The sequence below is a fragment of the Equus caballus genome, chromosome 23 (genome assembly GCF_041296265.1).
Source record: "Equus caballus isolate H_3958 breed thoroughbred chromosome 23, TB-T2T, whole genome shotgun sequence".
NCBI lineage: Eukaryota > Metazoa > Chordata > Mammalia > Perissodactyla > Equidae > Equus > Equus caballus.
In genome coordinates this window covers 8,054,051-8,076,575 of record NC_091706.1, presented here as the reverse complement: position 1 = coordinate 8,076,575, position 22,525 = coordinate 8,054,051, and positions in this window count along the sequence as shown.

The following is a 22,525-nucleotide window of genomic DNA, read 5'->3' as shown; positions in this document are numbered from 1 at the left end:
TGGCAGATGATTCCGGAGTGTCCACCAAGTGGTTGTGGCATACCCGGAAGGTGATTTTAGTGTGTCAGGTAGGTGGTTCCGGCGAGTCGAGTAGGTGGTTCCGGCGTGCACGGCAGGTGGTTCAGGCGGGTCTGGCAGGTGGTTTCGGTCTGTTCGGGGTGTGGTTCCGGCATCTCAGGCACATGGTTCTGGCACGTCTGAGAGGTGGTTCCGGCCGGCCAAACAGGTGTTTCCATGGTGTCCGCCAAGTGGTTCTGGCATAGCTGGCAAGTGGTGTTGCCGTGTCCGGCAGGTGATTCCAGCCAACCCGGAAGGTGATTCCGAAGAGTTCACCAAATGGTTGTGGCGTGGCCGGCAGGTGATTTTGGCGTGTCCAGCAGGTGCTTTTGGCGAGTCGAGCAGGTGGTTCTGGCGTGCTCGGCAGGTGCTTCCGGTGTCATTGGCATGTGGTTCCGGCATGTCTGAGAGGTGGTTCCGCCATGCCCGGCAGGTGATTCCGGAGTGTTCGCCAAGTGGTTCTGGCGTAGCCGGCAGGTGATTTTGCATGTCCGGCAATGGTTCTGGCGAGTCGAGCCGGTGGTTCCGACATGTCCGGCAGGTGGTTCCGGCATGCCCGGCAGGTGATTCCGGAGTGTCCGGCATGTGGTTCTGGCACCTCTGAGAGGTGGTTCCGCAATGCCTGGCATGTGATTCCCGAGTGTCTGCCGAGTGGTTCTGGCGTAGCCGGCAGGTGATTTTGGCGTGTCCAGCAGGTGGTTCCGGCGAGCTCGGCAGGTGGTTCCGGCATGTCTGGAACATGGTTCTGGCAAGTCTGAGAGATGGTTCCGGCATGCCCGGCAGCTCATTCCGGAGTGTCCGGCATGTGGTTCTTTCACCTCTGAGAGGTGGGTCCGGAATGCCTGGCCTGTGATTCCGGAGTGTCTGCCGAGTGGTTCTGGCGTAGCCGGCAGTTGATTTTGGCGTGTCCACTAGGTTGTTCTGGGGAGTGGATCAGCTGGTTCCGGCATACTCGGCAGGTGGTACCGGCGTGTCCAGAACATGGTTCTGGCAAGTCTGAGAGGTGGTTCCGGCACGCCCGACAGGTGATTCCGGAGCGTCCGCCAAGTGTTTCTGGCGTACCCTGCAGGTGAATTTGGCATGTCCGACAGGTGTATCTTGCGAGTCGAGCAGGTGGCTCAGGCATGCTCAGCTGGTGCTTCCTGCATCTCTGGCACGTGGTTCTGGTGTGTCTGAGAGCTGGTTCTGGCATGTCCGGCAGATGATTCCGGAGTGTCCACCAAGTGGTTCTGGTAGACCTGGCAGGTGATTTTGGCGTGTCAGGAAGTTGGTTCCGGCTAGTTGAGCAGGTAGATCAGGCGTGCTCGCCAGTGGGTTCAGGCGGGTCTGGCAGGTGGTTTCGGTCTGTTCGGGGAGTGGTTCCGGCATCTCAGGCTCATGGTTCTGGCACGTCTGAGAGGTGGTTCTGGCCTGCCCGACAAGTGTTTCCATGGTGTCTGCCAACTGGTTCTGGCATAGCTGGCAGGTGATGTTGGCGTGACCGGCAGGTGGTTCCAGCAAGCCCGGCAGGTGATTCCGAAGAGTTCACCAAATGGTTGTGGCGTAGCCGGCAGGTGATTTTGGCGAGTCCAGCAGGTGGTGTTCGCGAGTCGAGCAGGTGGTTCTGGCGTGCTCGGCAGGTGCTTCCGGTGTCATTGGCATGTGGTTCCGGCATGTCTGAGAGGTGGTTCCGGCATGCCCGGCAGGTGGTTCTGGAGTGTCTGCCGAGTGGTTCTGGAGCCAGGCCGGCAGGTGATTCCCAAGAGTTCACCAAATGGTTGTGGCGTAGCCGGCAGGTGATTTTGGCGTGTCAGGAAGTTGGTTCCGGCTAGTTGAGCAGGTGGATCAGGCGTGCTCGCCAGGGGGTTCAGGCGGGTCTGGCAGGTGGTTTCGGTCTGTTTGGGGAGTGGTTCCGGCATCTCAGGCACATGGTTCTGGCACGTCTGAGAGGTGGTTCCGGCATGCCCGACAGGTGATTCCGGAGTGTTCGCCAAGTGGTTCTCCCGTAGCCGGCAGGTCATTTTGCTTGTCCGGCGGTGGTTCTGGCGAGTCAAGCCGGTGGTTCTGGCGTGTCCGGCAGGTGTTTCCGGTCTGTCCGGCACGTGGTTCCGGCGTGTCCGGCAGGTGGTTCTGGCGTGACCGGCACGAGGTTCTGGCACGTCTGAGAGTTGGTTCCGGCATGCCCGACAGGTGATTCCGGAGTGTCTGCCACGTGTTTCTGGCGTACCCGGCAGGTGATTTTGGCGTTTCTGGCAGGTGTTTCTTGCAAGTCGAGCATTTGGCTCAGGCATGCTCAGCAGGTGCTTCCGGCGTGTCTGGCACGTGGTTCTGGTGTGTCTGAGAGCTGGTTCTGGCATGTCCGGCAGATGATTCCGGACTGTCCACCAAGTGGTTGTGGCATACCTGGCAGGTGATTTTAGCGTGTCAGGTAGGTGGTTCCAGCGAGTCGAGTAGGTGGTTCCTGCGTGCTCGGCAGGTGGTTGAGGCGGGTCTGGCAGGCGGTTTCGGTCTGTTCGGGGTGTGGTTCCGGCATCTCAGGCACATGGTTCTGGCACGTCAGATAGGTGGTTCCGGCCGGCCCGACATGTGTTTCCATGGTGTCCGCCAAGTGGTTATGGCATAGCTGGCAGGTGATGTTGGCGTGACCGGCAGGTGGTTCCAGCCAGCCCGGCAGGTGATTCCGAAGTGTTCACCAAATGGTTGTGGCGTAGCCGGAAGGTGATTTTGGCGTGTCCAGCAGGTGGTTTTGGCGAGTCGAGCAGGTGGTTCTGGCGTGCTCGGCAGGTGCTTCCGCTGTCATTGGCATGTGGTTCCGGCATGTCTGAGAGGTGGTTCCGCCATGCCCGGCAGGTGATTCCGGAGTGTTCCCCAAGTGGTTCTGGCATAGCCGGCAGGTGATTTTGCATGTCCGGCAATGGTTCCGGCAAGTCGAGCCGGTGGTTCCGGCATGTCCGTCAGGTGGTTCCGGCATGTCCAGCACGTGGTTCCAGCATGCCCGGCAGGTGATTCCGGAGTGTCCGGCATGTGGTTCTGGCACCTCTGAGAGGTGGTTCCGGAATGCCTGGCCTGTGATTCCGGAGTGTCTGCCGAGTGGTTCTGGCGTAGCCGGCAGTTGATTTTGGCGTGTCCACTAGGTGGTTCTGGGGAGTGGATCAGCTGGTTCCGGCATACTCGGCAGGTGGTACCGGCGTGTCCAGAACATGGTTCTGGCAAGTCTGAGAGGTGGTTCCGGCACGCCCGACAGGTGATTCCGGAGCGTCCGCCAAGTGTTTCTGGCGTACCCGGCAGGTGATTTACGCCTGTCCGACAGGTGCATCTTGCAAGTCGAGCAGGTGGCTGAGGCATGCTCAGCTGGTGCTTCCGGCGTCTCTGGCACGTGGTTCTGGTGTGTCTGAGAGCTGGTTCTGGCATGTCCGGCAGATGATTCCGGAGTGTCCACCAAGTGGTTCTGGTATAACTGGCAGGTGATTTTGGCGTGTCAGGAAGTTGGTTCCGGCTAGTTGAGCGGGTGGATCAGGCGTGCTTGCCAGGGGGTTCAGGCGGGTCTGGCAGGTGGTTTCGGTCTGTTCGGGGAGTGGTTCCGGCATCTCAGGCACATGGTTCTGGCACGTCTGAGAGGTGGTTACGGCCGGCCCGACAGGTGTTTCCATGGTGTCTGCCGTGAGGTTCTGGCGTAGCTGAAAGGTGATGTTGGCGTGACCGGCAGGTGGTTCCAGCAAGCCCGGCAGGTGATTCCGAAGAGTTCACCCAATGGTTGTGGCGTAGCCGGCAGGTGATTTTTTTGTGTCCAGCGGGTGGTTTTGGCGAATCGAGCAGGTGGTTCTGGCGTGCTCGGCAGGTGCTTCCGGTGTCATTGGCATGTGGTTCCGGCATGTCTGAGAGGTGGTTCCGGCATGCCCGGCAGGTGGTTCCGGAGTGTCTGCCGAGTGGTTCTGGAGCCAGCCCGGCAGGTGATTCCGAAGAGTTCACCAAATGGTTGTGAGGTAGCCGGCAGGTTATTTTGGCGTGTCAGGAAGGTGGTTCCGGCTAGTTGAGCAGGTGGATCAGGCGTGCTCGCCAGGGGGTTCAGGCGGGTCTGGCAGGTGGTTTCGGTCTGTTCGGGGAGTGGTTCCGGCATCTCAGGCACATGGTTCTGGCACGTCTGAGAGGTGGTTCCAGCCGGCCCGACAGGTGTTTCCATGGTGTCCGCCAAGTGGTTCTGGCATAGCTGAAAGGTGATGTTGGCGTGACCGGCAGGTGGTTCCAGCCAACCCGGCAGGTGATTCCGGAGTGTCTACCGAGTGGTTCTGGCGTAGCTGGCAGGTGATTTTGGCGTGTCCAGCAGGTGCTTCCGGCGAGCTCGGCAGGTGGTACCGGCGTGTCCGGAACATGGTTCTGGCACGTCTGAGAGATGGTTCCGGCATGCCAGTCAGGTGATTCCGGAGTGTCCGGCATGTGGTTCTGGCACCTCTGAGAGGTGGTTACGGCATGCCCGGCAGGTGGTTCCGGGGTGTCTGCCGAGTGCTTCTGGCGTAGCTGGCAGGTGATTCTGGGGTGTCCAGCAGGTGGTTCTGGGGAGTGGATCAGGTGGTTCCGGCTTACTCGGCAGGTGGTACCGGCGTGTCCGGAACATGGTTCTGGCAAGTCTGAGAGGTGGTTCCGGCATGCCCGACAGGTGATTCCGGAGTGTTCGCCAAGTGGTTCTGGCGTAGCCGGCAGGTCATTTTGCATGTCCGGCGGTGGTTCCGGCGAGTCAAGCCGGTGGTTCCGGTGTAGCCGGCTGTTGATTTTGGCGTGTCCACTAGGTGGTTCTGGGGAGTGGATCAGCTGGTTCCGGCATACTCGGCAGGTGGTACCGGCGTGTCCAGAACATGGTTCTGGCAAGTCTGAGAGGTGGTTCCTGCACGCCCCACAGGTGATTCCGGAGCGTCCGCCAAGTGTTTCTGGCGTACCCGGCAGGTGATTTTGGCATGTCCGAGAGGTGTTTCTTGCGAGTCGAGCAGGTGGCTCAGGCATGCTCAGCTGGTGCTTCCGGCGTCTCTGGCACGTGGTTCTGGTGTGTCTGAGAGCTGGTTCTGGCATGTCCGGCAGATGATTCCGGAGTGTCCACCAAGTGGTTCTGGTATACCTGGCAGGTGATTTTGGCTTGTCCAGCGGGTGGTTTTGGCGAGTCGACCAGGTGGTTCTGGCATGCTCGGCAGGTGCTTCCGGTGTCATTGTCATGTGGTTCCGGCATGTCTGAGAGGTGGTTCCGCCATGCCCGACAGGTGATTCCGGAGTGTTCGCTAAGTGGTTCTGGCGTAGCCGGCAGGTGATTTTGCATGTCCGGCAATGATTCCGGCGAGTCGAGCCGGTGGTTCCGGCATGTCCGGCAGGTGGTTCCGGCATGCCCGGCACGTGATTCCGGAGTGTCCGGCATGTGGTTCTGGCACCTCTGAGAGGTGCTTCCGGCATGCCCGGCAGGTGATACCGGAGTGTCCAGCATTTGGTTCTGGCACCTGTGAGAGGTGGTTCCGGAATGCCCGGCATGTGATTCCGGAGTGTCTGCCGAGTGGTTCTGGCGTAGCCGGCAGGTGGTTTTTGCGAGTCGAGCAGGTGGTTCTGGCGTGCTCGGCAGGTGCTTCCAGTGTCATTGCCATGTGGTTCCGGAATGTCTGAGAGGTGGTTCCGCCATGCCCGGCAGGTGATTCCGGAGTGTTCCCCAAGTGGTTCTGGTGTAGCCGTCAGGTTATTTTGCATGTCCGGCAATGGTTCTGGCGAGTCGAGCCGGTGGTTCCGGCATGTCCGGCAGGTGATTCCGGCATGTACAGCAGGTGGTTCCGGCATGCCCTGCAGGTGGTTCCGGAGTGTCCGGCATGTGGTTCTGGCACCTCAGAGATGTGGTTCCGGAATGCCTGGCATGTTATTCCAGAGTGTCCGGCATTTGGTTCTGGCACCTCTGAGAGGTGGTTCCGGAATGCCAGGCATGTGAGTCCGGAGTGTCTGCCGAGTGGTTCTGGCGTAGCCGGCAGTTGATTTTGGCGTGTCCACTAGGTGGTTCTGGGGAGTGGATCAGCTGGTTCCGGCATACTCGGCAGGTGGTCCCGGCGTGTCCGGAACATGGTTCTGGCAAGTCTGAGAGGTGGTTCCGACATCTCCGACAGGTGATTCTGGAGTGTTCGCCAAGTGGTTCTGGCGTAGCTGGCAGGTCATTCTGCATGTCCGGCCGTGGTTCCGGCGAGTCGAGCCGGTGGTTCCGGCGTGTCCAGAAGGTGTTTCCGGTCTGTCCGGCAGGTGGTTCTGGCGTGTCCGGCACGAGGTTCTGGCACGTCTGAGAGTTGGTTCCGGCATGCCCGACAGGTGATGCCAGAGTGTCAGCAACGTGGTTCTGGCGTACCCGGCAGGTGATTTTGGCGTGTCTGGCAGGTGTCTCTGGCAAGTTGATCATTTGGCTCAGAAATGATCAGCAGGTGCTTCTGGCGTGTCTGGCACGTGGTTCTGGTGTGTGTGAGAGCTGGTTCTGGCATGTCCGGCAGATGATTCCGGAGTGTCCACCAAGTGGTTGTGGCATACACGGCAGGTGATTTTAGCGTGTCAGGTAGGTGGTTCCAGCGAGTCGAGTAGGTGGTTCCGGCGTGCCCGGCAGGTGGTTCAGGCGGGTCTGGCAGGTGGTTTCGGTCTGTTCGGGGTGTGCTTCCGGAATCTCAGGCACATGGTTCTCGCACGTCTGAGAGGTGGTTCCGGCCGGCCCGACAGGTGTTTCCGGAGTGTCCGCCAAGTGGTTCCGGCGTAGCTGAAAGGTGATGTTCGCGTGACGGGCAGGTGGTTCCAGCCAGCCCGGCAGGTGATTCCGGAGTGTCTGCCGCATGGTTCTGGCGTAGCCGACATGTGATTTTGACGTGTCCAGCAGGTGGTTCTGGGGAGTGGATCAGCTGGTTCCGGCATACTCGGCAGGTGGTACCGGCGTGTCCACAACATGGTTCTGGCAAGTCTGAGAGGTGGTTCCGGCACGCCCGACAGGTGATTCCGGAGCGTCCGCCAAGTGTTTCTGGCGTACCCGGCAGGTGGTTTTCGCCTGTCCGACAGGTGTATCTTGCGAGTCGAGCAGGTGGCTGAGGCATGCTCAGCTGGTGCTTCCGGCGTCTCTGGCACGTGGTTCTGGTGTGTCTGAGAGCTGGTTCTGGCATCTCCGGCAGATGATTCCGGAGTGTCCACCAAGTGGTTCTTGTATACCTGGCAGGTGATTTTGGCGTGTCAGGAAGTTGGTTCCGGCTAGTTGAGCAGGTGGATCAGGCGTGCTCGCCAGGGGGTTCAGGCGGTTCTGGAAGGTGGTTTCGGTCTGTTCGGGGAGTGGTTCCGGCATCTCAGGCTCATGGTTCTGGCACGTCTGAGAGGTGGTTCCGGCCGGCCCGACAGGTGTTTCCATGGTGTCCGCCAAGTGGTTCTGGCATAGCTGGCAGGTGATGTGGGTGTGACCGGCAGGTGGTTCCAGCCAGCCCGGCAGGTGATTCCGAAGAGTTCACCAAATGGTTGTGGCGAGCCGGCAGGTGATTTTGGCGTGTCCAGCAGGTGGTTTTGGCGAGTCGAGCAGGTGGTTCTGGCGTGGCGGCAGGTGCTTCCGGTGTCATTGGCATGTGGTTCCGGCATGTCTGAGAGGTGGTTCCGGCATGCCCGGCAGGTGGTTCCGGAGAGTCTGCCGAGTGGTTCTGGAGCCAGCCCGGCAGGTGATTCCGTAGAGTTCACCAAATGTTTGTGGCGTAGCCAGCAGGTTATTTTGGCGTGTCAGGAAGAGGGTTCCGGCTAGTTGAGCAGGTGGATCAGGCGTGCTCGCCAGGGGGTTCAGGCGGGTGTGGCAGGTGGTTTCGGTCTGTTCGGGGAGTGGTTCCGGCATCTCAGGCTCATGGTTCTGGCACGTCTGAGAGGTGGTTCTGGCCTGCCCGACAAGTGTTTCCATGGTGTCTGCCAACTGGTTCTGGCATAGCTGGCAGGTGATGTTGGCGTGACCGGCAGGTGGTTCCAGCAAGCCCGGCAGGTGATTCCGAAGAGTTCACCAAATGGTTGTGGCGTAGCCGGCAGGTGATTTTGGCGAGTCCAGCAGGTGGTGTTCGCGAGTCGAGCAGGTGGTTCTGGCGTGCTCGGCAGGTGCTTCCGGTGTCATTGGCATGTGGTTCCGGCATGTCTGAGAGGTGGTTCCGGCATGCCCGGCAGGTGGTTCTGGAGTGTCTGCCGAGTGGTTCTGGAGCCAGGCCGGCAGGTGATTCCCAAGAGTTCACCAAATGGTTGTGGCGTAGCCGGCAGGTGATTTTGGCGTGTCAGGAAGTTGGTTCCGGCTAGTTGAGCAGGTGGATCAGGCGTGCTCGCCAGGGGGTTCAGGCGGGTCTGGCAGGTGGTTTCGGTCTGTTTGGGGAGTGGTTCCGGCATCTCAGGCACATGGTTCTGGCACGTCTGAGAGGTGGTTCCGGCATGCCCGACAGGTGATTCCGGAGTGTTCGCCAAGTGGTTCTCCCGTAGCCGGCAGGTCATTTTGCTTGTCCGGCGGTGGTTCTGGCGAGTCAAGCCGGTGGTTCTGGCGTGTCCGGCAGGTGTTTCCGGTCTGTCCGGCACGTGGTTCCGGCGTGTCCGGCAGGTGGTTCTGGCGTGACCGGCACGAGGTTCTGGCACGTCTGAGAGTTGGTTCCGGCATGCCCGACAGGTGATTCCGGAGTGTCTGCCACGTGTTTCTGGCGTACCCGGCAGGTGATTTTGGCGTTTCTGGCAGGTGTTTCTTGCAAGTCGAGCATTTGGCTCAGGCATGCTCAGCAGGTGCTTCCGGCGTGTCTGGCACGTGGTTCTGGTGTGTCTGAGAGCTGGTTCTGGCATGTCCGGCAGATGATTCCGGACTGTCCACCAAGTGGTTGTGGCATACCTGGCAGGTGATTTTAGCGTGTCAGGTAGGTGGTTCCAGCGAGTCGAGTAGGTGGTTCCTGCGTGCTCGGCAGGTGGTTGAGGCGGGTCTGGCAGGCGGTTTCGGTCTGTTCGGGGTGTGGTTCCGGCATCTCAGGCACATGGTTCTGGCACGTCAGATAGGTGGTTCCGGCCGGCCCGACATGTGTTTCCATGGTGTCCGCCAAGTGGTTATGGCATAGCTGGCAGGTGATGTTGGCGTGACCGGCAGGTGGTTCCAGCCAGCCCGGCAGGTGATTCCGAAGTGTTCACCAAATGGTTGTGGCGTAGCCGGAAGGTGATTTTGGCGTGTCCAGCAGGTGGTTTTGGCGAGTCGAGCAGGTGGTTCTGGCGTGCTCGGCAGGTGCTTCCGCTGTCATTGGCATGTGGTTCCGGCATGTCTGAGAGGTGGTTCCGCCATGCCCGGCAGGTGATTCCGGAGTGTTCCCCAAGTGGTTCTGGCATAGCCGGCAGGTGATTTTGCATGTCCGGTAATGGTTCCGGCAAGTCGAGCCGGTGGTTCCGGCATGTCCGTCAGGTGGTTCCGGCATGTCCAGCACGTGGTTCCAGCATGCCCGGCAGGTGATTCCGGAGTGTCCGGCATGTGGTTCTGGCACCTCTGAGAGGTGGTTCCGGAATGCCTGGCCTGTGATTCCGGAGTGTCTGCCGAGTGGTTCTGGCGTAGCCGGCAGTTGATTTTGGCGTGTCCACTAGGTGGTTCTGGGGAGTGGATCAGCTGGTTCCGGCATACTCGGCAGGTGGTACCGGCGTGTCCAGAACATGGTTCTGGCAAGTCTGAGAGGTGGTTCCGGCACGCCCGACAGGTGATTCCGGAGCGTCCGCCAAGTGTTTCTGGCGTACCCGGCAGGTGATTTACGCCTGTCCGACAGGTGCATCTTGCGAGTCGAGCAGGTGGCTGAGGCATGCTCAGCTGGTGCTTCCGGCGTCTCTGGCACGTGGTTCTGGTGTGTCTGAGAGCTGGTTCTGGCATGTCCGGCAGATGATTCCGGAGTGTCCACCAAGTGGTTCTGGTATAACTGGCAGGTGATTTTGGCGTGTCAGGAAGTTGGTTCCGGCTAGTTGAGCGGGTGGATCAGGCGTGCTTGCCAGGGGGTTCAGGCGGGTCTGGCAGGTGGTTTCGGTCTGTTCGGGGAGTGGTTCCGGCATCTCAGGCACATGGTTCTGGCACGTCTGAGAGGTGGTTACGGCCGGCCCGACAGGTGTTTCCATGGTGTCTGCCGTGAGGTTCTGGCGTAGCTGAAAGGTGATGTTGGCGTGACCGGCAGGTGGTTCCAGCAAGCCCGGCAGGTGATTCCGAAGAGTTCACCCAATGGTTGTGGCGTAGCCGGCAGGTGATTTTTTTGTGTCCAGCGGGTGGTTTTGGCGAATCGAGCAGGTGGTTCTGGCGTGCTCGGCAGGTGCTTCCGGTGTCATTGGCATGTGGTTCCGGCATGTCTGAGAGGTGGTTCCGGCATGCCCGGCAGGTGGTTCCGGAGTGTCTGCCGAGTGGTTCTGGAGCCAGCCCGGCAGGTGATTCCGAAGAGTTCACCAAATGGTTGTGAGGTAGCCGGCAGGTTATTTTGGCGTGTCAGGAAGGTGGTTCCGGCTAGTTGAGCAGGTGGATCAGGCGTGCTCGCCAGGGGGTTCAGGCGGGTCTGGCAGGTGGTTTCGGTCTGTTCGGGGAGTGGTTCCGGCATCTCAGGCACATGGTTCTGGCACGTCTGAGAGGTGGTTCCAGCCGGCCCGACAGGTGTTTCCATGGTGTCCGCCAAGTGGTTCTGGCATAGCTGAAAGGTGATGTTGGCGTGACCGGCAGGTGGTTCCAGCCAACCCGGCAGGTGATTCCGGAGTGTCTACCGAGTGGTTCTGGCGTAGCTGGCAGGTGATTTTGGCGTGTCCAGCAGGTGCTTCCGGCGAGCTCGGCAGGTGGTACCGGCGTGTCCGGAACATGGTTCTGGCACGTCTGAGAGATGGTTCCGGCATGCCAGTCAGGTGATTCCGGAGTGTCCGGCATGTGGTTCTGGCACCTCTGAGAGGTGGTTACGGCATGCCCGGCAGGTGGTTCCGGGGTGTCTGCCGAGTGCTTCTGGCGTAGCTGGCAGGTGATTCTGGGGTGTCCAGCAGGTGGTTCTGGGGAGTGGATCAGGTGGTTCCGGCTTACTCGGCAGGTGGTACCGGCGTGTCCGGAACATGGTTCTGGCAAGTCTGAGAGGTGGTTCCGGCATGCCCGACAGGTGATTCCGGAGTGTTCGCCAAGTGGTTCTGGCGTAGCCGGCAGGTCATTTTGCATGTCCGGCGGTGGTTCCGGCGAGTCAAGCCGGTGGTTCCGGTGTAGCCGGCTGTTGATTTTGGCGTGTCCACTAGGTGGTTCTGGGGAGTGGATCAGCTGGTTCCGGCATACTCGGCAGGTGGTACCGGCGTGTCCAGAACATGGTTCTGGCAAGTCTGAGAGGTGGTTCCTGCACGCCCCACAGGTGATTCCGGAGCGTCCGCCAAGTGTTTCTGGCGTACCCGGCAGGTGATTTTGGCATGTCCGAGAGGTGTTTCTTGCGAGTCGAGCAGGTGGCTCTGGCATGCTCAGCTGGTGCTTCCGGCGTCTCTGGCACGTGGTTCTGGTGTGTCTGAGAGCTGGTTCTGGCATGTCCGGCAGATGATTCCGGAGTGTCCACCAAGTGGTTCTGGTATACCTGGCAGGTGATTTTGGCTTGTCCAGCGGGTGGTTTTGGCGAGTCGACCAGGTGGTTCTGGCATGCTCGGCAGGTGCTTCCGGTGTCATTGTCATGTGGTTCCGGCATGTCTGAGAGGTGGTTCCGCCATGCCCGACAGGTGATTCCGGAGTGTTCGCTAAGTGGTTCTGGCGTAGCCGGCAGGTGATTTTGCATGTCCGGCAATGATTCCGGCGAGTCGAGCCGGTGGTTCCGGCATGTCCGGCAGGTGGTTCCGGCATGCCCGGCACGTGATTCCGGAGTGTCCGGCATGTGGTTCTGGCACCTCTGAGAGGTGCTTCCGGCATGCCCGGCAGGTGATACCGGAGTGTCCAGCATTTGGTTCTGGCACCTGTGAGAGGTGGTTCCGGAATGCCCGGCATGTGATTCCGGAGTGTCTGCCGAGTGGTTCTGGCGTAGCCGGCAGGTGGTTTTTGCGAGTCGAGCAGGTGGTTCTGGCGTGCTCGGCAGGTGCTTCCAGTGTCATTGCCATGTGGTTCCGGAATGTCTGAGAGGTGGTTCCGCCATGCCCGGCAGGTGATTCCGGAGTGTTCCCCAAGTGGTTCTGGTGTAGCCGTCAGGTTATTTTGCATGTCCGGCAATGGTTCTGGCGAGTCGAGCCGGTGGTTCCGGCATGTCCGGCAGGTGATTCCGGCATGTACAGCAGGTGGTTCCGGCATGCCCTGCAGGTGGTTCCGGAGTGTCCGGCATGTGGTTCTGGCACCTCAGAGATGTGGTTCCGGAATGCCTGGCATGTTATTCCAGAGTGTCCGGCATTTGGTTCTGGCACCTCTGAGAGGTGGTTCCGGAATGCCAGGCATGTGAGTCCGGAGTGTCTGCCGAGTGGTTCTGGCGTAGCCGGCAGTTGATTTTGGCGTGTCCACTAGGTGGTTCTGGGGAGTGGATCAGCTGGTTCCGGCATACTCGGCAGGTGGTCCCGGCGTGTCCGGAACATGGTTCTGGCAAGTCTGAGAGGTGGTTCCGACATCTCCGACAGGTGATTCTGGAGTGTTCGCCAAGTGGTTCTGGCGTAGCTGGCAGGTCATTCTGCATGTCCGGCCGTGGTTCCGGCGAGTCGAGCCGGTGGTTCCGGCGTGTCCAGAAGGTGTTTCCGGTCTGTCCGGCAGGTGGTTCTGGCGTGTCCGGCACGAGGTTCTGGCACGTCTGAGAGTTGGTTCCGGCATGCCCGACAGGTGATGCCAGAGTGTCAGCAACGTGGTTCTGGCGTACCCGGCAGGTGATTTTGGCGTGTCTGGCAGGTGTCTCTGGCAAGTTGATCATTTGGCTCAGAAATGATCAGCAGGTGCTTCTGGCGTGTCTGGCACGTGGTTCTGGTGTGTGTGAGAGCTGGTTCTGGCATGTCCGGCAGATGATTCCGGAGTGTCCACCAAGTGGTTGTGGCATACACGGCAGGTGATTTTAGCGTGTCAGGTAGGTGGTTCCAGCGAGTCGAGTAGGTGGTTCCGGCGTGCCCGGCAGGTGGTTCAGGCGGGTCTGGCAGGTGGTTTCGGTCTGTTCGGGGTGTGCTTCCGGAATCTCAGGCACATGGTTCTCGCACGTCTGAGAGGTGGTTCCGGCCGGCCCGACAGGTGTTTCCGGAGTGTCCGCCAAGTGGTTCCGGCGTAGCTGAAAGGTGATGTTCGCGTGACGGGCAGGTGGTTCCAGCCAGCCCGGCAGGTGATTCCGGAGTGTCTGCCGCATGGTTCTGGCGTAGCCGACATGTGATTTTGACGTGTCCAGCAGGTGGTTCTGGGGAGTGGATCAGCTGGTTCCGGCATACTCGGCAGGTGGTACCGGCGTGTCCACAACATGGTTCTGGCAAGTCTGAGAGGTGGTTCCGGCACGCCCGACAGGTGATTCCGGAGCGTCCGCCAAGTGTTTCTGGCGTACCCGGCAGGTGGTTTTCGCCTGTCCGACAGGTGTATCTTGCGAGTCGAGCAGGTGGCTGAGGCATGCTCAGCTGGTGCTTCCGGCGTCTCTGGCACGTGGTTCTGGTGTGTCTGAGAGCTGGTTCTGGCATCTCCGGCAGATGATTCCGGAGTGTCCACCAAGTGGTTCTTGTATACCTGGCAGGTGATTTTGGCGTGTCAGGAAGTTGGTTCCGGCTAGTTGAGCAGGTGGATCAGGCGTGCTCGCCAGGGGGTTCAGGCGGTTCTGGAAGGTGGTTTCGGTCTGTTCGGGGAGTGGTTCCGGCATCTCAGGCTCATGGTTCTGGCACGTCTGAGAGGTGGTTCCGGCCGGCCCGACAGGTGTTTCCATGGTGTCCGCCAAGTGGTTCTGGCATAGCTGGCAGGTGATGTGGGTGTGACCGGCAGGTGGTTCCAGCCAGCCCGGCAGGTGATTCCGAAGAGTTCACCAAATGGTTGTGGCGAGCCGGCAGGTGATTTTGGCGTGTCCAGCAGGTGGTTTTGGCGAGTCGAGCAGGTGGTTCTGGCGTGGCGGCAGGTGCTTCCGGTGTCATTGGCATGTGGTTCCGGCATGTCTGAGAGGTGGTTCCGGCATGCCCGGCAGGTGGTTCCGGAGAGTCTGCCGAGTGGTTCTGGAGCCAGCCCGGCAGGTGATTCCGAAGAGTTCACCAAATGTTTGTGGCGTAGCCAGCAGGTTATTTTGGCGTGTCAGGAAGAGGGTTCCGGCTAGTTGAGCAGGTGGATCAGGCGTGCTCGCCAGGGGGTTCAGGCGGGTGTGGCAGGTGGTTTCGGTCTGTTCGGGGAGTGGTTCCAGCTTCTTAGGCACATGGTTCTGGCACGTCTGAGAGGTGGTTCCGGCCGGCCGGAGAGGTGTTTCCGGAGTGTCCGCCAAGTGGTTCCGGCGTAGCTGAAATGTGATGTTGGCGTGACTGGCAGGTGGTTCCAGCCAGCCCGGCAGGTGATTCCGGAGTGTCTGCCGTGTGGTTCTGGCGTAGCCGGCAGTTGACTTTGGCGTGTCCAGCATGTGGTTCCGGCGAGCTCGGCAGGTGGTACCAGCATGTCCGGAACATGGTTCTGGCACGTCTGAGAGATGGTTCCGTCATGCCCGGCAGGTGATTCCGGAGTGTCCGGCATGTGGTTCTGGCACCTCTGAGAGGTGGTTCCGGCATGCCCGGCAGGTGATTCCGGAGTGTCCAGCATGTGGTTCTGGCACCTCTGAGAGGTGGTTCCGGCATGCCCGGCAGGTGATTCCAGAGTGTCCAGCATGTGGTTCTGGCACATCTGAGAGGTGGTTCCGGCATGCCCGGCAGGTGATAACGGAGTGTCCGCAGAGTGGTTCTGGAGTAGCCGGCAGGTGATTCTGGCGTATCCAGCAGGTGGTTCTGGGGAGTGGGTCAAGTGGTTCCGGCATACTCGGCAGGTGGTACCGGCGTGTCCGGAACATGGTTCTGGCAAGTCTGAGAGGTGGTTCCGGCATGCCCGACAGGTGATTCCGGAGTGTTCGCCACGTGGTTCTGGCGTAGCCGGCAGGTCATTTTGCATGTCTGGCGGTGGTTGCGGCGAGTCGAGCCGGTGGTTGCGGCGTATCCAGCAGGTGTTTCCAGTCTGTCCGACAGGTGGTTCTGGCGTGACCGGCACGAGGTTCTGGCACGTCTGAGAGTTGGTTCCGGCATGCCCGACAGGTGATTCCGGAGTGTCCGCCACGTTGTTCTGGCGTACCCGGCAGGTGATTTTGGCATGTCTGGCAGGTGTTTCTTGCAAGTCGAGCATTTGGCTCAGGCATGCTCAGCAGGTGCTTCAGGCGTGTCTGGCACGTGGTTCTGGTGTGTCTGAGAGCTGCTTCAGGCATGTCTGGCAGATGATTCCGGAGTGTCCACCAAGTGGTTGTGGCATACCCGGAAGGTGATTTTAGTGTGTCAGGTAGGTGGTTCCGGCGAGTCGAGTAGGTGGTTCCGGCGTGCACGGCAGGTGGTTCAGGCGGGTCTGGCAGGTGGTTTCGGTCTGTTCGGGGTGTGGTTCCGGCATCTCAGGCACATGGTTCTGGCACGTCTGAGAGGTGGTTCCGGCCGGCCAAACAGGTGTTTCCATGGTGTCCGCCAAGTGGTTCTGGCATAGCTGGCAAGTGGTGTTGCCGTGTCCGGCAGGTGATTCCAGCCAACCCGGAAGGTGATTCCGAAGAGTTCACCAAATGGTTGTGGCGTGGCCGGCAGGTGATTTTGGCGTGTCCAGCAGGTGCTTTTGGCGAGTCGAGCAGGTGGTTCTGGCGTGCTCGGCAGGTGCTTCCGGTGTCATTGGCATGTGGTTCCGGCATGTCTGAGAGGTGGTTCCGCCATGCCCGGCAGGTGATTCCGGAGTGTTCGCCAAGTGGTTCTGGCGTAGCCGGCAGGTGATTTTGCATGTCCGGCAATGGTTCTGGCGAGTCGAGCCGGTGGTTCCGACATGTCCGGCAGGTGGTTCCGGCATGCCCGGCAGGTGATTCCGGAGTGTCCGGCATGTGGTTCTGGCACCTCTGAGAGGTGGTTCCGCAATGCCTGGCATGTGATTCCCGAGTGTCTGCCGAGTGGTTCTGGCGTAGCCGGCAGGTGATTTTGGCGTGTCCAGCAGGTGGTTCCGGCGAGCTCGGCAGGTGGTTCCGGCATGTCTGGAACATGGTTCTGGCAAGTCTGAGAGATGGTTCCGGCATGCCCGGCAGCTCATTCCGGAGTGTCCGGCATGTGGTTCTTTCACCTCTGAGAGGTGGGTCCGGAATGCCTGGCCTGTGATTCCGGAGTGTCTGCCGAGTGGTTCTGGCGTAGCCGGCAGTTGATTTTGGCGTGTCCACTAGGTTGTTCTGGGGAGTGGATCAGCTGGTTCCGGCATACTCGGCAGGTGGTACCGGCGTGTCCAGAACATGGTTCTGGCAAGTCTGAGAGGTGGTTCCGGCACGCCCGACAGGTGATTCCGGAGCGTCCGCCAAGTGTTTCTGGCGTACCCTGCAGGTGAATTTGGCATGTCCGACAGGTGTATCTTGCGAGTCGAGCAGGTGGCTCAGGCATGCTCAGCTGGTGCTTCCTGCATCTCTGGCACGTGGTTCTGGTGTGTCTGAGAGCTGGTTCTGGCATGTCCGGCAGATGATTCCGGAGTGTCCACCAAGTGGTTCTGGTAGACCTGGCAGGTGATTTTGGCGTGTCAGGAAGTTGGTTCCGGCTAGTTGAGCAGGTAGATCAGGCGTGCTCGCCAGTGGGTTCAGGCGGGTCTGGCAGGTGGTTTCGGTCTGTTCGGGGAGTGGTTCCGGCATCTCAGGCTCATGGTTCTGGCACGTCTGAGAGGTGGTTCTGGCCTGCCCGACAAGTGTTTCCATGGTGTCTGCCAACTGGTTCTGGCATAGCTGGCAGGTGATGTTGGCGTGACCGGCAGGTGGTTCCAGCAAGCCCGGCAGGTGATTCCGAAGAGTTCACCAAATGGTTGTGGCGTAGCCGGCAGGTGATTTTGGCGAGTCCAGCAGGTGGTGTTCGCGAGTCGAGCAGGTGGTTCTGGCGTGCTCGGCAGGTGCTTCCGGTGTCATTGGCATGTGGTTCCGGCATGTCTGAGAGGTGGTTCCGGCATGCCCGGCAGGTGGTTCTGGAGTGTCTGCCGAGTGGTTCTGGAGCCAGGCCGGCAGGTGATTCCCAAGAGTTCACCAAATGGTTGTGGCGTAGCCGGCAGGTGATTTTGGCGTGTCAGGAAGTTGGTTCCGGCTAGTTGAGCAGGTGGATCAGGCGTGCTCGCCAGGGGGTTCAGGCGCGTCTGGCAGGTGGTTTCGGTATGTTCGGGGAGTGGTTCCGGCATCTCAGGCACATCGTTCTGGCACGTCTGAGAGATGGTTCCGTCATGCCCGGCAGGTGATTCCGGAGTGTCCGGCATGTGGTTCTGGAGTAGCCGGCAGGTGATTTTGCATGTCCGGCAATGGTTCCGGCGAGTAGAGCCGGTGGTTCCGGCATGTCTGGCAGGTGGTTCCGGCATGCCCGGCAGGTGATTCCGGAGTGTCCGGCATGTGGTTCTGGCACCTCTGAGAGGTGGTTCCGGCATGCCCGGCAGGTGATACCGGAGTGTCCGCAGAGTGGTTCTGGAGTAGCCGGCAGGTGATTCTGGCGTATCCAGCAGGTGGTTCTGGGGAGTGGATCAAGTGGTTCCGGCATACTCGGCAGGTGGTACCGGCGTGTCCGGAACATGGTTCTGGCAAGTCTGAGAGGTGGTTCCGGCATGCCCGACAGGTGATTCCGGAGTGTTCGCCAAGTGGTTCTGGCGTAGCCGGCAGGTCATTTTGCATGTCCGGCGGTGGTTGCGGCGTGTCGAGCCGGTGGTTGCGGCGTATCCAGCAGGTGTTTCCTGTCTGTCCGGCAGGTGGTTCTGGCGTGACCGGGACGAGGTTCTGGCACTTCTGAGAGTTGGTTCCGGCATGCCTGACAGGTGATTCCGGAGTGTCCGCCACGTGGTTCGGGCGTACCTGGCAGGTGATTTTGGCATGTCTGGCAGGTATTTCTTGCAAGACAAGCATTTGGCTCAGGCATGCTGAGCAGGTACTGCTGGCGTGTCTGGCACGTGGTTGTGGTGTGTCTGAGAGCTGGTTCTGGCATGTCCGGCAGATGATTCCGGAGTCTCCACCAAGTGGTTGTGGCATACCCGGAAGGTGATTTTAGCGTGTCAGGTAGGTGGTTCCGGCGAGTCGAGTAGGTGGTTCCGGTGTGCTGGGCAGGTGGTTCAGGCGGGTCTGGCAGGTGGTTTCGGTCTGTTCGGGGTGTGGTTCCGGCATCTCAGGCACATGGTTCTGGTACGTCTGATAGGTGGTTCCGGCCGGCCCGACAGGTGTTTCCATGGTGTCCGCAAAGTGGTTCTGGCATAGCTGGCAAGTGATGTTGGCGTGACCGGCAGGTGGTTCCAGCCAGCCCGGCACGTGATTCCGAAGAGTTCACGAAATGGTTGTGGCGTAGCCGGCAGGTGATTTTGGCGTGTCCAGCAGGTGGTTTTGGCGAGTCGAGCAGGTGGTTCTGGCGTGGTCGGCAGGTGCTTCCGGTGTCATTGGCATGTGGTTCCGGCATGTCTGAGAGGTGGTTCCGCCATGCCCGTCAGGTGATTCCGGAGTGTTCGCCAAGTGGTTCTGGCGTAGCCGGCAGGTGATTTTGCATGTCCGGCAATGGTTCCGGCGAGTCGAGCCGTTGGTTCCGACATGTCCGGCAGGTGGTTCCGCCATGCCCGGCAGGTGATTCCGGAGTGTCCGGCATGTGGTTCTGGCACCTCTGAGAGGTGGTTCCGGCATGCCCGGCATGTGATACCGGAGTGTTCGCCAAGTGGTTCTGGCGTAGCCGGCAGGTGATTTTGCATGTCCGGCAATGGTTCCGGCGAGTCGAGACGGTGGTTCCTGCATGTCCGGCAGGTGGTTCCGGAATGCCCGGCAGGTGATTCCGGTGTGTCCGGCATGTGGTTCTGGCACCTCTGAGAGGTGGTTCCGGCATGCCCGGCAGGTGATACCGGAGTGTCCGGCATTTGGTTCTCACACCTCTGAGAGGTGGTTCCGGAATGCCTGGCATGTGATTCCCAAGTGTCTGCCGAGTGGTTCTGGCGTAGCCGGCAGGTGATTTTGGCGTGTCCAGCAGGTGGTTCCGGCGAGCTCGGCAGGTGGTTCCGGCATGTCCGGAACATGGTTCTGGCAAGTCTGAGAGATGGTTCCGGCATGCCCGGCAGGTGATTCCGGAGTGTCCGGCATGTGGTTCTGGCACCTCTGTGAGGTGGTTCCGGCATGCCCGGCAGTTGGTTGCGGAGTGTCTGCCGAGCGGTTCTGGAGTAGCCGGCAGGTGATTCTGGCGTATCCAGCAGGTGGTTCTGGGGAGTGGATCAGGTGGTTCCAGCATACTCGGCAGGTGGTACCGGCGTGTCCGGAACATGGTTCTGGCAAGTCTGAGAGGTGGTTCCGGCATGCCCGACGGGTGATTCCGGAGTGTTCGCCAAGTGGTTCTGGCGTAGCCGGCAGGTCATTTTGCATGTCCGGCGGTGGTTCCGGCGAGTCAAGCCGGTGGTTCCGGCGTATCCAGCAGTTGTTTCCGGTCTGTCCGGCAGGTGGTTCTGGCGTGACCGGCACGAGGTTCTGGCACGTCTGAGAGTTGGTTCCGGCATGCCCGACAGGTGATTCTGGAGTGTCCGCCACGTGGTTCTGGCGTACCCGGCAGGTTATTTTGGCGTGTCTGGCAGGTTTTGCTTGCAAGTCGAGCATTTGGCTCAGGCATGCTCAGCAGGTGCTTCCGGCGTGTCTGGCACGTGTTTCTGGTGTGTCTGAGAGCTGGTTCTGGCATGTCCGGCAGATGATTCCTTAGTGTCCACCAAGTGGTTGTGGCATACCCGGCGGGTGATTTTAGCGTGTCAGGTAGGTGGTTCGGCGAGTCCAGTAGGTGGTTCTGGCGTGCTCGGCAGGTGGTTCAGGCGTGTCCGGCAGGTGGTTCCGGCATGCCCGGCAGGTGATACCGGAGTCTCCTGCATTTGGTTCTGGCACCTCTGAGAGTTGGTTCCGGAATGCCTGGCATGTGTTTCCGGAGTGTCTGCCGAGTGGTTCTGGCGTAGCCGGCAGGTGATTTTGGCTTGTCCAGCAGGTGGTTTTGGTGAGTCGATCAGGTGGTTCTGGCGTGCTCGGCAGGTGCTTCCGGTGTCATTGGCATCTGGTTCCGGCATGTCTGAGAGGTGGTTCCGCCATGCCCGGCAGGTGATTCCGGAGTGTTCGCCAAGTGGTTCTGGCGTAGCCGGCAGGTGATTTTGACGTGTCAGGAAGGTGGTTCCGGCTAGTTGAGCAGGTGGATCAGGCGTGCTCGCCAGTGGGTTCAGGCGGGTCTGGCAGGTGGTTTCGGTCTGTTCGGGGTGTGGTTCCGGCATCTCAGGCACATGGTTCTGGCACGTCTGATAGGTGGTTCCGGCCGGCCCGACAGGTGTTTCCATGGTGTCCGCCAAGTGGTTCTGGCATAGCTGGCAGGTGATGTTGGCGTGACCGGCAGGTGGTTCCAGCCAGCCCGGCAGGTGATTCCGAAGTGTTCACCAAATGGTTGTGGCGTAGCCGGAAGGTGATTTTGGCGTGTGCAGCAGGTGGTTTTGGCGAGTCGAGCAGGTGGTTGTGGCGTGCTCGGCAGGTGCTTCCGGTGTCATTGGCATGCGGTTCCGGCATGTCTGAGAGGTGGTTCCGCCATGCCCGGCAGGTGATTCCGGAGTGATCCCCAAGTGGTTCTGGCATAGCCGGCAGGTGATTTTGCAGGTCCGGCTATGGTTCCGCGAGTCGAGCCTGTGGTTCCGGCATGTCCGGCAGGTGGTTCCGGCATGCCCGGAAGGTGATTCCGGAGTGTCCGGCATGTGGTTCTGGCACCTCTGAGAGGTGGTTACGGCATGCCAGGCACGTGATACCGGAGTGTTCGCCAAGTGGTTCTGCCGTAGCCGGCAGGTTATTTTGCATGTACGGCAATGGTTCCGGCGAGTCGAGCAGGTGGTTCCGGCATGTCCGGCAGGTGGTTCCGGCATGTCCAGCACGTGGTTCCAGCATGCCCGGCAGGTGATTCCGGAGTGTCTGGCATGTGGTTCTGGCACCTCTGAGAGGTGGTTCCGGCATGCCCGGCAGGTGATACCGGAGTCTCCGGCATTTGGTTCTGGCACCTCTGAGAGGTGGTTCCGGAATGCCTGGCCTGTGATTCCTGAGTGTCTGCCGAGTGGTTCTGGCGTAGCCGGCAGTTGATTTTGGCGTGTCCACTAGCTGGTTCTGGGGAGTGGATCAGCTGCTTCCGGCATACTCGGCAGGTGGTACCGGCGTGTCCAGAACATGGTTCTGGCAAGTCTGAGAGGTGGTTCCAGCATGCCCGGCAGGTGGATGCGGAGTGTCTGCCGAGTGGTTCTGACGTAGCCGGCAGGTGATTCTGTCGTGTCCAGCAGGTGGTTCTGGGGAGTGGATCAGGTGGTTCCGGCATACTCGGCAGGTGGTACCGGCGTGTCCGGAACATGGTTCTGGCAAGTCGGAGAGGTGGTTCCGGCATGCCCGAGAGGTGATTCCGGAGTGTTTGTCAAGTGGTTCTGGCGTAGCCGGCAGGTCATTTTGCATGTCCGGCGGTGGTTCCGGCGAGTCGAGCCTGTGGTTCCGGCGTAGCCGGCAGTTGATTTTGGCGTGTCCACTAGGTGGTTCTGGGTAGTGGAGCAGCTGGTTCCGGCACGCCCGACAGGTGATTCCGGAGCGTCCGACAAGTGTTTCTGGCGTACCCGGCAGGTGACTTTGGCATGTCCGACAGGTGTTTCTTGCGAGTCGAGCAGGTGGCTCAGGCATGCTCAGCTGGTGCTTCCGTCGTCTCTGGCACGTGGTTCTGGTGAGTCTGAGAGCTGGTTCTGGCATGTCCGGCAGATGATGCCGGAGTGTCCACCAAGTGGTTCTTGTATACCTGGCAGGTGATTTTGGCGTGTCAGGAAGGTGGTTCCGGCTAGTTGAGCAGGTGGATCAGGCGTGCTCGCCAGTGGGTTCAGGCGGGTCTGGCAGGTGGTTTCGGTCTGTTCGGGGAGTGGTTCCGGCATCTCAGGCTCATGGTTCTGTCAAGTCTGAGAGGTGGTTCCGGCCGGCTCGACAGGTGTTTCCATGGTGTCCGCCAAGTTGTTCTGGCATAGCTGGCAGGTGATGTGGGTGTGACCAGCAGGTGGTTCCAGCAAGCCCGGCAGGTGATTCCGAAGAGTTCACCAAATGGGTGTGGCGTAGCCGGCAGGTGATTTTGGCGTGTCCAGCAGGTGGTTCCGGCGAGCTCGGCAGGTGGTACCAGCGTGTCCGGAACATGGTTCTGGCAAGTCTGAGAGATGGTTCCGGCATGCCAGTCAGGTGATTCTGGAGTGTCCGGCATGTGGTTGTGGCACCTCTGAGAGGTGGTTCCGGCATGCCCGGCAGGTGATTCCGGAGTGTCTGGCATGTGGTTCTGGCACCTCTGAGAGGTGGTTCCGGCATGCCCGGCAGGTGGTTCCGGCATGCCCGGCAGGTGATTC